The sequence below is a fragment of the Dasypus novemcinctus genome, chromosome 25 (genome assembly GCF_030445035.2).
Source record: "Dasypus novemcinctus isolate mDasNov1 chromosome 25, mDasNov1.1.hap2, whole genome shotgun sequence".
Taxonomy (NCBI): Eukaryota; Metazoa; Chordata; class Mammalia; order Cingulata; family Dasypodidae; genus Dasypus; species Dasypus novemcinctus.
The window spans coordinates 40,781,786-40,790,694 of record NC_080697.1 but is presented as its reverse complement, the minus strand read 5'-3'; the positions used below and the strand labels follow the sequence as shown (position 1 = coordinate 40,790,694).

Below are 8,909 nucleotides of genomic sequence, written 5' to 3'. Positions count from 1 at the left end.
AAACAAGATTATCTGTGTTAAGTACTTCTAGTGCCTGGAGCAAACACATAGTAAGCATACCATAAGTGCTAGCAATCATCCCTTGGCATTTTAAACAAAAAATAGATTTAGAGGGACTGAAATATTACTCCAAATTGCCTATCTTGTAAATTTTAATTATAAAATATTGTAAATATACAAACGTACAGAGTGACATACTAGACACTAGGTTTAATACATGCTATGTTGCTATACTTGCTTTCAATGTTTAAAGAAATAAGATGGAACAGATACAGATGAAAGTCACCTCCATTCCATTTCCTGCCATCCCAAGACAAAGTCACTAAATGGAAAAAAAGTGAAGAATTCTAACATATATATTTTATACTTTTACTTCACATGTATGTATTTATAATTAATAACTAAGATTGCACAAATATATTTATAAATAGCATGTAAGATGGTTTTCTATTATAACTTTTAATATAAATGGCACCATACTTATTATTTTGATGCTACATGCTTTTTTTAAGATAAGCCAAATTAATACATGTAGCAAGGCAGTAAAGTATAGTTATATAAACATACTATAGTTTATGTATCTATCCTATAATTGGTATATTGATTGATTCTATGCTTTAGGTTTTTAAAAGTGGATTCATGTCTATTTGTGTACATGACAGATTTTTTTTCTAAGAAATTTAATTAAAACTATCTTCTCTGTAAAATGCTATACACATTTTCAGATTTACTAGATCTTGTCAACATCATTCCTCAAAGTGATTGTAGCAATTTATAGAACCAATTCAGGCTATGAATATACCTACCTAATTTTTTTACATCACCCCAATATATGATGTTATCAACTTTAATTTAAAAAACAAGCTTTATTTCCACTTCAAAGCTTTAATTTTTTCCCCCATTTTGATGTATATGAAATGGCATGTCATAGTGTTTTGTGAAAAATGTATCAAAATGGAACCAATACCCAGGAAATTTCACATATAACTATCTTGAACAATGATTTTTTTGTGCATGAGTCATAAGGATGACCAAGAAATCAAAACATTATCAGCACACTGAAGTCCCTGTTTTGTTTTATCTTGTTTGTTATTTTCCATTATGAAGGATATGATTCTGATTTCGAATACTCCAATTTAATTTTAAAGCTTGGAAACGAGTATACACAGATAGCATCTACTCTTTTATGCCTGGCTTATTTAGTCACATGATCCGTGCTGTGTGTGTAGCAGTGGTTCGTTCATTTCTATGTTTTGACTATACAACAAAATAAACATCCATTCTACTATTAATGGAATATTTGATTTGTTTCCAGTTTGGGGGCTGCTATAAATAGTCCTTCAATAAAAATTGTTGACAGGACTTTATATTATATGCATATATAAATATATTTACACACACATAGATATGTATATTTACATATATATTTCCATCAGGTAATATAGCTAGGAGTGGAATCATTGAGTATGTGTTTATCTTAAGCAACACTGCCCATTTTCCAAAATAACTGTAATCCAATCAAATTCTGTTCTTGCATTTATCAATTCTATAATTTCTCCTTTTTGCATCTATTTAGTTGAACTAATTAATCTGAGTCCTTTTAGTGTCAATTTTTGATAATGCTAGAATCTGGTCCATCTATGGGTCTCTTATTTACTGACTTTTTTATTTCTTTTATTTGGCTCCAAATTCAGGAAGCTGGTTAATTTTTAAACTTAATTTCATATATAGTTATGATGTTATCTTAACAATAAAATAAGTGGGCTTATTTTCCTCTGGCTGTCAAAGGAGAAACTGTTTCCATTTATTTGATCAGGGACTAAAATGACTAAAAACCAGATTTCAGGGTTTTTTTTTTTAATATAATAAACTTTATTTTTAAAGAGGTTTTAAATGACAGAAAAGTTACTTCAAAAGTATGAGGGATTCCCAGGTATTTTCCCTCTCCCACATCATCCCCTATTTTTAAAAATGTAGCGGCACAATTTATTATGATGTATCTGTAAAATCTATTCATTAAAAAAACGGCTCACTTGTGGTAAGGATTAACCTACCTAGAATAATAACTGAAAAAATAAAACCATCATCGTGACATTTACCAGTACTTCACACATCTAACAAATACTGAAGGAGGCAACTACCATTGTTATAACTTCTTTAAATCCAAAAACTTAAGCACAAATCAGAATTAAGAGAAATTTCAGAATGTTCACATTTGCATGCATTTTTGGCTAAATTTCCAAAGATTCCACATTTAACTAAACCACAACTTTGAATCAAAATGAATATTAGAAATATTTAAGCCTTATGACAAACTTACTCTACAGAAGCAAGGAAAACAGTGAGTAGTAACAGCAATATAGTTCTAGGAGAGAAAGCAATCACTTATTTCCTTTATCATAAAACAAAAATTAATGAGTCAACATTTTAATAACACTGACCAAGTTATTTACTATTCAAGAATTTGCTCTTCAAGTTGTGTCTTTAAAATGTATCTGTCCATATATTTGGATTAAATTAAATTTATACATCAAAAACATTTTCCTCAGAATCCTAATCTTAAGTATAAAGCATAATTTATCAAAGCATAGTCCAAATACTAAACAGTAATGCTGCCATTTAGATTTATATGCTTCATGTGAAAAATTCATCTTAAAACAGGAGTTTTGCCCTATTTCTCCAGAGTAAGTGTCCCTATATCTAAAACTTTAAATGATAATCGAAAAAGACAGATTCAAATAATTCATGCTATATTAGTCAGCCAAAGGGGTGCTGTTGCAAAATGCCAGAAATCATTTGGTTTTTACCAAGGTTATTTATTTGGGGTAGAAGCTTACAGTTACCAGGCCACATAGCACAAATTACTTCCCTCACCAGTCTTTTGCCACGTGTTGGAGCAAGATGGCTGCTAACATCTGCCAGGGTTCAGGCTTCCTGGTTTCCCCTCTTCTTGGGCTTAGGGTTCCTCTCTTTCTGAGGCTTGCTTCTCTTTCTTTGCAACCAAGCTCCTCTGTATGCTTACTTCCTGGGGCTCCAGATCAGGACTCCAACATCAGAACTCCAACGGCAAAACTCCAACATCAAAACTCCAATTCTGTCCTTTGTCATGTGTTTTCTCTGTGTGTCCCCACTCACCAAGGTGCAGGGACTCAACACCCTACTGACGTGGCCCAATCAAAGCCCTGATCATAATTTAATCATGTCCAGGTACAGACTAGTTTACAAACATAATCCAATATCTATTTTTGGAATTCATGAACCATATCAAACTCCTACACAAGGTATGCATTTTCCTTTATCAGGCTTTGTTATAAGGTTGACCTCCACTGGAAATTCATAATGTTGATCATGTACTCTCTCCAGTAATATAAAACTGCCAAAGACTCTGCTTTGTATCTTTGCCTATTAGCTGCCACACATATATGACCTGCTTTGGTTAGTAACACCTTGATAATAGTACGGAAATCAACAACTGTCTTGAAGGGAATATTAAAACAAGATTTCAAATTCAATTATCTGCATTTCCTTTAACTCTGAGATCTTTTTCTGCCATGTTATGACTGCCTTCATAGTTCTGATCTCCATTTTAAGTCTCTCTAGTCCTCTTAAACTATCCAACCGATCACCCTCATTTTCTCTCAGCTTCTCAACATACCCTGAGTACTCAGGATATTTGAGTACTCAGGATATTCCTGAAGGGGAAATATGGTGAGAAATGCTGTGCTTACTATTGTGTGTCTTTTTTTCTCTATCTATATCTTTTTGTTCTTTTATTTTATATATATATATATTTTTAGGCACCGGGGGCTGGGGATTGAAACCAGGACCTCAAATGCAGGAAGTTGGTTTTTTCATTTGTTTTACTTGTTTTTTTTTTTCTTGTTTTTTTAAGGAGGCACCAGAAATTGAACCCAGGACCTCACATGGGGGATGTAGGTACTCAACCAGTTTGAACACTCAACCAGCTTGAACACCTGCTCCTTATATCTGTTTCTTGAATATAACATTTAGAAGCATTATTTTTATTTAATCTGAAAATGTATTTAACTTTTATATAAAAAATTTAGATCACTTATATTTGTAGAAATCATTGATATATTAGGATCATTTTCTATCACTTTATTTTGTGCTTTGTATGGTCAGTTTTCTTTTTCTATCTTTTGCAATTTTAATTGAATATACTTTTATTTTTGTTTTTCTCATTCAATTTTTCGTGTTTACTGGCTTCAAAGCTACATATATTTTTTCTTTTAATCTTATCCTTGAAATTTTACCATGTATCATAAAGTTTAAAACTACGATTTATTAATATTTTAAACTACCCATCATGAAACAACAAAAGCATCTTATCACGTTTATACTTAAATAATCCTCTCCTGACTTTTGTTCTAAGGTTAATGCTGTCACTAGTATTTTAGTTATGACCTATTTTTATAATCCACACATTAGGCATTATCATAACTATTATTTCATTCAGAACTTCTTTGTTCACAAATTTCTCTCCTCACCATTCTTTTTAATCTCAAATCTCATTCTTGGGTGATTTCTTTTCTCTAAAGTGCATCATTTAAAATTTTCTTTAGTGAAGGTCTATTGTAGGTTGCAGTTTTTATTTATTTGAAAATGACTCTATATAATCCTGATTTTTGAAAGCTATTTTGCCATGTGCCCTTGTCAGCTCGGCCAGGCTATGCTTCAGTAGTAAGGAACCCTCAAATCTAAAATGCAAAGGTTTATGTTTTACTCATGTTTCATGTCCCTTTAGGTGAGAAGGAGGGCTTTGCTCAGGAAAGGCCCTCAGGATTCCTATCTAAAGAAGCAGCCACCATCTTGAAAGTGCTTATAACTTTGCAGGAAGTCAAAGAAAATACGGGCAAATATGCAATAGCCTGTAAGGATTCTACACATAATTCAGTGGCTACAACAAGTGATTGGGCCATCCCTAGGTTCAGGAAGTCAGGAAAGTGTAACCCAGCTGAGCACTCCAAGGAAGAAACAATAGGAATGTATATATTTTTTGTAGTATTGTATCCCTATTTTCATTTCCCTTCAGTTTCTCTTGAATTTAGAAACTTCTTCTCACCTGAATTTAGAGTTCTTAGTTGTTTGTGATAGAATGTTATTTTTAAAACTTGGGTTCTTTTGAGTCTTCAGCAACAGGGGATTTAGGAGGTAGGCTAAATTTTATTTACCTGTAATCAGAAAGCTATCACAGAAAATATTGTAGGATTAGCCTTTTGATCTACCTCTGTGGAAGGAGGAAATTTATACTGTGCTATTACTCCACAACAAAGCACTAAATGCCAATGCAAATCTTAACTGCTTGCTTGTGCTTGTTCATAAGGACCATGAAGCTGAAGGGTTATGGTTTGCAGATAAATTCCATGGAATCGTTCAATCACCACCATCTAACTAACTTAGAAACTTGGGCTAATTTTCATACCTTATATACTGGCATTAACTTTTTTTTTTCTTTCAATTCACAATAAATTTATTTTACAGAAAAGGAAAAATCTGGCATTAATGAAAAAATCAGTAGAAAACAGTTCTGCTTTAAGTTGAGGCTCAAAAGTAGAAGCTGCTTATTAGTGAAACCTCAGTAGAAAGAGAATTTTATAAGAAAACATTCTTGGCATGAAAGTGCGAACATAAATTCTATAATGAAATATTTACCATGTAACTTTATCGGCAGAAAGGCCAGTTTCTGGGTGGCTGGAATTTTCTTTTCAGTCTTTTAAGACATTCACATTGAAGATACTTAAACCTGCAATAGAGTTAATTGTATATAAATATGGTGTCATGATGGGTGATCTTTCCATAGTCCACCTATTTAATTGCGGAGTTCTAAGTAGGTATTTGGCACTTGCCCTTCTGATTTCCCCTTTCCCCTGTTAGCCAGTCTGAATCCATTCCAATGACACTGAAGACAGTGATCACCTCCTTGGCAGAAGTGATAATTCACTATTGTTTGCAGCGTCATAATCATAGAGAACCCTGGCCTTCCTGCTGCCACTACACTCCTTAAGGTCATGGGGGTTGGAAGGAGAGGTGATGACTAGACCACTTGTTGAAGCCATGGCAGAAGAACCAATCACATTTGATGAAGCAGAAGGTACAGATACTACAGAAGTCTGATTGTTGTTACGAAGGTAATTGGATGGAAAACTTCCCAGCTGTTTCTGGAGGTCTAACATATACTGTGCATAGTAAATCATCTGGGCTTCTACAAAGTCATTCAGACAGCAGAGGTGGTGGGCGTGTGTACTGCTGATTCCTCTAGGAGAATCTTGTTTTCTCTGCTTGACAATCAAATTCACTTCGAGTTATTCTTAATTTCTGTTCAGATGAAGTTCTCATTTCTGCAGCTTTTACCTTTTTCAGCCTGGTCTTTGCAGCATCCAAATCCAGCCTCTTATTCTGTAATAGTTTCTTTTCTTTACAATTGTTTTGTAATCTCCTTCTATAAAGTTTCTTAAAGGTGTGAGAAAATTTAAGGCTAATGTTTAAATCAGCTCTCTGTCTGCTGTTTCAATTCGTTTTTGTGTTTCTCCACATTTAATAAGGGCATTACCACAAGCTGTTCCTGGATTAAACTCAGTCCCTGCATCAATCGTATATTGTCCCAAAAGTTCTGGGTTGTTTATACGACTTGGAGCTTTTCTATCCAGTTTCTCATAAACAAATTCTTCTATCCTAGCATTTGGATTTGGCTGCGGTAACACCAGTTTGTTTCATTATTTTTTTCTGTCCATATTTTGGTACATTCAGCTTTGCTAAGGAGACTCTCTAAGTGAGCATCCAATTCTGTCTTCTCTGCCTGGCCAAGCTTTTCTTCTGTGAACTGCACTGCAAGACCAAGGAAGGTGCCCACTGTTGGCCGCTAACTTCTTTAGGTTCAAGTTCATGATTTTCATCCTGGGCAGGGCCGCCGGTTGACCTGGCCAGGAGGTGGCACTGGCATTAACTTTTAAGTTCCAATCACCAGTGCCTGATTCATCTTTTGGTTTCACCAAACAGCATGCTTTGCGTTATCTTTAGTTATCTAATTTGATTAAAATTACAAAGTACCATGTCAGCAACCTAGTTTTGTTTCTGAGTCTGAATTTGCTTGGGTATGATCTGTAGCCTGCTTACTAAATTCTCAAATATAAATTATGTAAATCTATCATCAGCTTAATGACAATGTGCATATAGAACAATTTTATTTGCACTAAAATAATCCCCAATGAAGAACATTTATGCCTCAAAATAATATTAATAGATTCTCTCATATCTTCTTTGTGAATTAAATGTTAGTTTTTTTAAAATTTTAGTCCTTAATTATTATACATGACTTATTCTTAAGGTAGGTTTCCCCTTATAGCCTTGACATTTGTACGAGAATATTTTAAAATTTCAATGAAAATAATAGAATGGGCACTTCAAGAAATTTTTATGGCTATGGCTGAGAATGCCTGTTTTTTATCCTGATACATGTCCAAGATAATTTCAAAAATTCCCTCACTCCAACTTAGAAATGACCCCTGTCATGCAGCTGTGGAATAATGGAAAATACATTGAACTAAAGGATAAAAGACCAAAGTTCTTTTAAAAATGTTTAAGGCAACCATGCATGCCTTACACTTAAAAAAACTTTTTTTGAGTGTCACTTTTGCCATTCCTTAAATGAATTTATGAAACTCACCCTACCAAACAAATTAAATGAAATAGTGAATGTAAAGTACATAGGTCAGTCTTTGAGACACTATAGGAATTCATTTCCCATTTCCACTTCACTTTACATATACGTTAATGAAATCAATATCCTGAAACATTACTTGAAAGTCTCAGAGGTTTCCATTTTTATAGCATAAAATTTAAGTAACAGCTCAGCATACAAGACCTCTTAAGTCTGGATTAGTTTATGTTTCCTAGCTTGGTTTAATTTTCTATGCCTTTTCATAAACACTGATCTTTTAAAACCTGCTTCTTTATTTCTCAAATCTGACTTTATTTCATATCTTTCTCTTGATTTTGAATCTTTGCTTGATTACTAATTTCCTTCGATAATATATTTGAACATCTAAATCCTAAAATTCAACTAAAAAGTATTCTCTTCATGTTGTGACCATCCTTTTCCTAAGTATGATTTCACTTATTTTCTGTAGAACTAAGTCAATTTGATAAATAAGTATCTTCTACATGTTTAAATCTTCTATATTTGTCAAATATTTCCTCTCTTATTTCTCAATGTCTATCTCTACAACTAAACAATAAGAATTATAAGGATAGGCTCAAAAATTATATCAAGCATAGTGTAGAATATAGTTTTCCAGTAAATGGCAATGATGCAAAACATATAATGGAGACTGTGGTAGTTTGAGATTATTTTTGTGAATTCTTCCCAAAAAAGAGAAAGATTATGTCTATAAACTGATCTCTTCCTTTGGGTGTAATACCCTTTGAATGTATTAGATTCAGTTGACATGTCTTGATTAAATTACCTGTTAAGATTAGGGCTTTGATTCAAGCACATCAGTAGGGTGTGGCTCAGGGTTGAATCCCACCATCTTAGTGGGCTCATATAAACAGACACTCACCCAAGAAGACACAAGGAAGAGGAGAGAACTTGTTCATTTTGGTCCTGCCATGTGACAGAAAGGAGAAGTCTCAAATAGCTAAAGCCCCCGGGAGAGATGAACTATTTGCCTGATAGTTTGCAGTTGAAGAAAACAGAGCAGCAGGGCATCTGAGAAGAAAGGAGATACCAGGCAGAGATTCCCCATCATCTTGCTTCAACATGTGGCAGCTGAAAAGCAGTCTTGAGTTGACTCTTTAGGCCTTGTAACTGTAAGCTTATATAAGCTTATACAGCTTTTATAAGATATTCTTATAAAAGCCAACAGATTTCTGGTACTTACATCAGCACC

The 8,909-nt window shown here is 33.7% G+C and overlaps 1 pseudogene; it reads right to left on the bottom strand.

Annotated features, from left to right (window-relative positions):
• Positions 1-5,830: 5,830 nt before the first annotated feature.
• LOC101442960 (endophilin-B1 pseudogene) lies at positions 5,831-6,914 on the bottom strand (annotated as a pseudogene).
• Between the last annotated feature and the right edge of the window lie 1,995 nt (positions 6,915-8,909).